The sequence below is a fragment of the Callorhinus ursinus genome, unplaced genomic scaffold, assembly GCF_003265705.2.
Source record: "Callorhinus ursinus isolate GAN/ISIS: 27379988/994484 unplaced genomic scaffold, GSC_fseal_2.0 scaffold54, whole genome shotgun sequence".
Lineage (NCBI taxonomy): Eukaryota > Metazoa > Chordata > Mammalia > Carnivora > Otariidae > Callorhinus > Callorhinus ursinus.
Genome location: NW_027397116.1, coordinates 16546934 through 16555560, shown reverse-complemented (window position 1 = coordinate 16555560; position 8627 = coordinate 16546934).

The window sequence follows — 8627 nt, the reverse complement described above, 5'->3', positions numbered from 1 at the left end:
AAGAAATACAAACAATTATAAGAACATATTATGAGCAACTCTATGCCAGCAAATTAGATAACCTGGAAGAAATGGATGCATTCCTAGAGATGTATCAACTACCAAAATTGAACCAGGAAGAAATAGAAAACCTGAACAGACCTATAACCAGTAAGGAAATAGAAGCAGTAATCAAAATCTCCCAACAAACAAAAGCCCGGGACCAGATGGCTTCCCAGGGGAATTCTACCAAACATTTAAAGAAGAATTAATACCTATTCTCCTGAAACTGTTCCAAAAAATAGAAATGGAAGGAAAACTTCCAAACTCATTTTATAAGGCCACCATTACCTTGATCCTCAAACCAGACAAAGACCCTATCCAAAAGGAGAATTACAGACCAATATCCTTGATGAACATGGATGCAAAAATTCTCACCAAAATACTAGCTAGTAGGATCCAACAGTCCATTAAAAGGATTATTCACCACCACCAAGTGGGATTTATCCCTGGGCTGCAAGGTTGGTTCAACATCTGCAAATCAATCAACGTGATACAATACATTAACAAAAGAAAGAACAAGAATCATATGATCCTCTCAATAGATGCCGAAAAAGCATTTGACAAAGTACAGCATCCTTTCTTGATCAAAACTCTTCAGAGTATAGGGATAGAGGGTACATACCTCAATATCATAAAAGACATGTATGAAAAACGTACAGCGAATACCATCCTCAATGGGGAAAAACTGAACGCTTTCTTCCTAAGGTCAGGATCGCTGCAGGGATGTCCACTATCAGCACTGCTATTCAACACAGTATTAGAAGTTCTAGCCACAGCAATCAGACAACAAAAAGAAATCAAAGGCATCCAAACGTCAAAGACGAAGTCAAACTCTCATTCTTTGCAGATGATATGATACTTTATGTGGAAAACCCAAAGACTCCACCCCAAAACTGCTAGAACTCATACAGGAATTCAGTCAAGTGGCAGGATATAAAATCAATGCACAGAAATCAGTGGCATTCCTATACACCAACAACAAGACAGAAGAGAGACAAATCAAGGAGTCGATACCATTTACAATTGCACCCAAAACCATAAGAAACCTAGGAATAAATCTAACCAAAAAGGCAAAGGATCTGTACTCAGAAAACTATAAAATACTCATGAAAGAAATTGAGGAAGACACAAAGAAATGGAAAAAGGTTCCATGCTCATGGATTGGAAGAACAAATATTATGAAGATGTCAATGCTACCTAGAGCAATCTACACATTCAATGCAATCCCCAACGAAATACCATCCACTTTTTTCAATGAAATGGAACAAATAATCCTAAAATTTGTATGGAATCAGAAAAGATCCTAATAGCCAGAGGAATACTGAAAAAGAAAAGGAAAGCTGGCTGCATCACAATTCCGGACTTCCAGCTCTATTACAAAGCTGTCATCATCAAGACAGTATGGTACTGGCACAAAAACAGACATATAGATCAATGGAACAGAATAGAGAGCCCAGAATGGACCCTCAACTCTATGGTCAACTAATGTTTGACAAAGCAGGAAAGAATGTCCAATGGAAAAAAGTCTCTTCAACAAATGGTGTTGAGAAAATTGGACAGCCACATGCAGAAGAATGAAACTGGACCATTCCTTACACCACACACAAAAATAGACTCCAAATAGTTGAAAGACCTAGAGGTGAGACAGGAGTCCATCAAAATCCTAAAGGAGAACACAGGCAGCAACCTCTTCAACCTCAGCCACAGCAACTTCTTCCTAGAAACATCGCCAAAGGCAAGGGAAGCAAGAGCAAAAATGAACTCTTGGGATTTCATCAAGATAAAAAGCTTTTGCACAGCAAAAGAAACAGTCCACAAAACCAAAAGACAACCGACAACATTGGAGAAGATATTTGCAAATGACATATCAGATAAAGGGCTAGTACCCAAAATCTATAAAGAACTTATCAAACTCAACACCCAAAGAACAATCAAGAAATGGGCAGAAGATATGAACAGACATTTTTCCAAAGAAGACATCCAAATGGCCAACAGACACATGAAAAAGTGCTCAACATTGCTCGGCATCAGGGAAATCCAAATCAAAACCTCAATGAGATACACCTCACATCAGTCAGAATGGCTAAAATTAACAAGTCAGGAAATGACAGATGTTGAAGGGGATGCGGAGAAAGGGGAACCCTCCTACACTGTTGGTGGTAATGCAAGCTGATGCAGCCACTCTGGAAAACAGTATGGAGGTTCCTCAAAATGTTGAAAATAGAGCTACCATACGACTCAGCAATTGCAGTACTCGGTATTTACCCCAAAGATACAAATATAGTACGTGCACCCCAATGTTTATAGCAGCAATGTCCACAGTAGCCAAACTGTGGAAAGAGCCAAGATGTCCATTGACAGATGAGTGGATAAAGAAGAGGTGGTATATATACACAGTGGAATATTATGCAGCCATAAAAAGGAATGAGATCTTGCCATTTGCAATGACGTGGATGGAACTGGAGGGTGTTATGCTGAGTGAAATAAGTCAATCAGAGAAAGACATGTTTCATATGACCTAACTGATATGAGGAATTCTTAATCTCAGGAAACAAACAGGGCTGCTGGAGTGGTGGGGGGTGGGAGGAATGGGGTGGCTGGGTGATAGACATTGGGGAGGGTATGTGCTATGGTGAGCACTGTGAATTGTGCCAGACTGTTGAATCACAGATCTGTACTTCTGAAACAAATAATGCAATATATGTTAAGAAAAAAAAAAGAAGATAGCAGGAGGGGAAGAATGAAGGGGAGTAAATCGGAGGGGGAGATGAACCATGAGAGACAATGGACTCTGAAAAACAAACTGAGGGTTCTAGAGGGGTGGGGGTGGGGAGATGGGTTAGCCTGGTGATGGGTATTAAAGAGGGCACATTCTGCGTGGAGCACTGGGTGTTATGCACAAACAATGAATCATGGAACACTACATCAAAAACTAATGATGTAATGTAAGGTGATTAACATAACAATAAAAAATTAAAGAAAAAAAATAAATGCTATGCTTCATACCCATAATCTTGATGCTAAATAAACCTGGTTGCCTCTGCTAAAAAAAAAAAAAAAAAAAAAGAAGAAGAAGTAATGATGTAATGAATAGTAACTAACATAACATAATAAAATAAAATTAAAAAAATGCAAATACAAAGAAAAAAGTAGACATCATTAAAGTAATAATGGTATAAAAAATGAGATTTTTTTGGAACAAAGTGAAAATAATAAAATATATCACATATCCAAATGCAAAATGATAAAATGTAAGATACTAATAATAAAGAAAATTATTATAATTTCTCAAGACAACAAACACCAAACAGGTTAACTCTTAAATGAAAACCTGTCATATCAACCATTGATTTTTTTCTGGACAAAACTTAGATAATGAAACAAAACCTTCATAACTCTGAAGGGAAAAAAGTGATTTTGAACATAGAATCTGCCCATGGCAAATATAGGCAAATACTCAAATTTAAGAGCCAAATAGATTTTCCTAAATGTAAGAACTTAAAGTATCAATAAGATAGAAAGTATTCATGTGAGAAAACACTGACAAACCAACATAACTGATAGTAAAAAGATAAAGAAAATATTTGATAATAAAGCTATTAAACATTACTTTTTTCAACAGAGAAATAAAATGTTAAAAAATGTTTGGAGGATTTCACTATATATGGTAGATTACAGGGGGAAAATGAATGCAGTGAATGTCTCTGATGAGTGGAAAGAGATTATAAGAATTAATTTGTTATGTTAAAAAAAAGGAAGAAAGAAACTTTTAGAGGTGATATCAGGTTTAGGATATTGTATATAGTGACAGTCTCACCAGTGTATAGTTTAATTCAAACTCATCAAGATGTATGCATCAAATATGTACAGTTTTTCTGTGTATCAATCATACCTCAACAAAAAAAATTAAAAAGAATTGGTTTTTTTCATCATTGGTAGAAAAATAACAGCTAAATATGTCTCTTAAAGCATATGGCTCTTTCTTTCTTTTTTACCCTCCCAGAATTCCAATGAAAATGAAAAATTGCTAAAATCTACAAAATTTTACAAACCTGAGAACTCTGTGCCATGATGGGACTGTTCTATTTCTGCAACTATATGTTGCCTACTAGCCACATGTGGTTAGGAAATGCATGAAATGTGATTCTTACTAAGGAGGAACAGAGTATTTAATTTTATTAAATTTGATTAGTTTAATTTAAATTCAAATAGGAATATGTGGCTGTGGCTAACATAATAGTATAGTTTGTAAAATTTTTTAATGTATATGTTCTCAATAAATATTTGATTATAAGTATTGAAAAAAAGGTTTTGTACAACATACTTACCAACTCCCATATTTTTTTTCTGTAAGTACAGTAATTTGGATTTTTGTTGTGATAAGAGAAAAACCTCTTTACAATTAATCTTCTTCAACAGAAATACAGATAATGGTACATGAAAATTTTGAAACCACTGATTTCACCTAGTTTTTCAGTTTGATTATTTAAGAAAAAATAAAATCAACAACAACCCAAACAAGACCAGTTAGTTTTTTGAAAAATCAATGGAGAAAATGTGCAAAAAGTCATTAAAGAAGGTAAAAGGATAGATAGAACAAGTATATTTTCAATGGAAAAGCCAGAAAATAAGAAGCCCTAATAGGCTTTAATATTCACATTTTCTGGCTATGGACCCCTTAATAAACACCATATTTCCTCTTCAGACATACTCTATTTAAGCATAAGAATAAGAAACAGATCAGTCCTCACTTGAGCTAAAACAATAGAACCATGCTTGAATGACAAAATAAAATTATAAACACGAGGCTATCTTTTTCCCACAAATAAAAATCCACATGAGATTGAGTATTCATCATTTGAACAGATGTGGGCTCTTTCACAGGATGTCAGAAAGTGACCTAACATCTCAAGGGCAAAATTATCTGTCTTAAGAAGACAAATTCACTGTGAAAAGAAGGAGTGATATCTGGATAAAAATATGAAAGTGGAGTCTCAGTAAATAATTTTGCATTTATAAATATCAAGAAAGTTTGAAAGCAGATGCAGGTCAAAGTTTTCAATTCATTACTCATGTCTTTTCTTTTAAATGTCTTTCTCAACTGCAAACATAATTAAAAAAAAAATACGGTTACATGATAAAAGTAAACGAGCTATACCAAAACTTTGGAATGGGAATCTATATATAGCTTCAGGGCATAAACCCTACAAACATGATTATTAAATATTAAATATTTTTCAAGTATTCTTACATTCTAACATGCATGTTTAATAATGGAAAGGGGTTTACAAAAAAGTCATCACCAACTATACATATATGAAGAAATCTTACAAGGAATGTCAGTGCCCCACTACTATGACTGGCATTTATACTAAATGATTAAGCCACTGTCCATTTTGTTAAATAAATCACAGTTGCTCAGGATATTGTTTAATCAATAAAATAAACACAACCCTACCATTGCTTGGCTAAAATTTGCTATGAGGTCTTATATATAAATGTCTGAAGGAGGACTGTAAACTTACACCATTCAGTCTTAAAACTTGAGATTTTCCTTTAAGTACCCTGGTTTCCAAAAGCTATGAATACAACATTGATAGCATTTGTAAAATTTATCATAATCTTACAAAACACAGAAACACACAGGCATTATATAACCTTAATAATCTTATGAACAGAGAGAGTACCATAAAGGAAGTAAGTAGAGGGAGACAAAAACAAAAATTAGTAAATATGGAGACTATAAAGTTACTAGTTCTGAAAGGCAAAAAAAAAAAAAAAAAAGTAACACCAGAGCAACTCCTGAGTGGTTCAGTCTGTTAAGTGTCCAATTCTTAGTTTTGCCTCAGGTCATGATCTCTTGGGTCCTGAGATCAAGTCCCGAGTCGGGCTCCACACTCAGAGTGGAGTCTGCTTGAAGATTCTCCCTCTCCTTCTCCCTCTGCCTCTCCCTCCTTTCAAATAAATAAATAAATCTTCAAAAATATAGTTACATTAGAGACCTAAATGTTAGCAAGGTGACTTATGGTTCTGTTTAGAAGACTATTTTAATAGGCAGTATTATTATTATTATTTCACCTTCATGTAGCTAATAAATTCCATAATAATAACAGAAAGATATTTTGAGGCAAATAAACATGAGGTGCATTGAATGAAAATTACTGCTTAAATTAAGTTGATAATTTTCAACTTTTAGTCTTCCAAAGTAAAGCTGAGGCCTCTGCCACTTTTGACTACAATTTACTTTTTGAAATACCTAAGCAAGCCAAACATGCCCCCTTGTTGAACACTTTCCATACTACACATTGTGCTAACTTCCAGGAAAATCAAGATGAATAAGTCTTTTAGGAATGTACAGTAATGTGAAAGAAAAGGAAAAAATAAGTATATAATTATTATGAAATATGACCAAGGAATTGTTGAAATCTAAAAGGAGCCTGAAGAAGTCAGGAAAATATTTCTGGAAATGATAATGCCTCAGATGAATCATAAAGGGTTTGAAAGAGGTAAAGACATTAAAGAAATGAAATCCAAATTTCTGAGAACCCCCTGATTCTACTATGTTTATAGGCTCATGTGAGAGAAAATGGGGCTTTAACAATTATTAATTCAATTGAAATTAAGGCCTCAAAAGATTAAATAGTTGTATTCATAAACAACATGTTTACATAGAATTCTGAAAAGATAAACATCAAGGAAAAATCTCCAAAGGGAATGTAAAATTCCAAAAATAGTTCTAGTAAATTCTTTTAGAAACATGTCATGCTGTTCCTTGGGCTGAAACATATTAAGGAAGACTAGTGGAGTAATGCATCTTGTAAAGAAGGACTCTGAAAGAGAAGCATTTTAACCAGTCAATAAATCAAATCCTAGGCAAGTGTAATACAAAGAGGAGAATGCCAGTGCTTTAGATACAGGTAGGCAGGCAAGTGAGTCTAAGGTCTTGATCTGATCAAGGTCAATGGCTTGTAAAGATTAAGGCAGGACCTTCAGATTGGAACAAGTAGCTAAAGTTTACTTACTAGACTTAAAGAACTCAATGTTGAAAAATGGGTCAGAAGCAGAGAAGAGCAATGCTAACGACAAAGCTTTAACCTCCAGTCTTAGGGCAGAGGCTACTTCCTCTTAGATTTGATTCTCTCCATTTTAATAGATGTGGATGATTCAAAATCATAAAGGTTTTCATCTATGAAGGTCAGAAACCCAGGATGTCAGTGGAAACATTATAGCTAGATCTGTTGTATAAGTTCTGACAAGGTCATACCAAAAAACAAACAAACAAACAAACAAAAAACAAAGATATTCTACTTAGATAATGAATTCAAGGACTATCACTGACCTTCTAGTTTCAAAAATAAATTTTATACTGGATGTGAATGCTCTTGATTCATTTGTTACTATTTCCTTTTCTTCCTCCACCAACAAAGCAAGGTTAGTGAAAATGAAAGCCCAAGAGCTCCTTTCCAGCCAAGAAAAACTAAACAACATGCAGTTTGTGATTCCATCTGTGCCTCTGCTTTCTAACCAAAACAATCAGATTTCACCAATAAAGCCAAAGAAAGATAGGAAGTTCAATAGAAACTCATATTCTGAGAGAAGTAGAGTCATCGTGACATCACTGAGATAACTGTAGAACAAAAATTATTTTTGTCTATGAGTACAAGAGAAATGTTCTCTGTGGAACAGTTGTATTTGTTCTATAGAAAGGCAGACAGGTAAAGTGGGATAAGCACTGGATTACAAATTAGGAAATTGGCCTTCTACTTCTAGTTCTGCCATTAAGTCCTGGGACCTAATTTTCCAATCTGTAACACAGTGGTTCAATTAAATGGCCACTAATATTCCATTCAGTTATAGTACTTTATGGAACAAAATTTTTGTTTAAAGATTGTGGAATAGGGGCGCCTGGGTGGCTCAGTTGGTTGAGCGACTGCCTTCGGCTCAGGTCATGATCCTAGAGGCCCAGGATCGAGTCCTGCATCAGGCTCCCTGCTCGGTGGGGAGTCTGCTTCTCCCTCTGACCTTCCCCCTTCTCATGTGTTCTCTCTCTCTCTCATTCTCTGTCTCAAATAAATAAATAAAATCTTAAAAAAAATAAAGATAGTGGAATAAAGTCCTATTTCTTATTTCCTTCTTTTGCACCCCACAAAAAACAACAACAATAACAACAACAAGAGAAAAATATAGAAAGATGGATAATTGCCTTGACCTCAAACTGATAGATACTGCACATAGTATCCAAAGCTCTGATGGTTGAACAATGCTGAGAGCCAGCAGAACTGTTTCTATTAGCAGGTTAACAGGACATATAGATTATCCAACGCTAAGTGTCACCCATATAAAGGAATTTGATTAAAGTGCAAAGTTATGCACAAAAGCTACTCTTTTCTTTTTTCATAACTGAAAAATGATCACAAGTAAACCAACAGCAGAAATGTCATAAGGCATACTAAAAAGAAAAGAAAGTGAAGAAAAGGACAAAATTGGAGGCAGATAAATGGAAACTTCACAAAAGGCCTAGTTCAAATGAAGAAAGAAGAATTAACCAAAATCTGAAAGGGGCTTATAAGTAAGTTCTCTTCTAA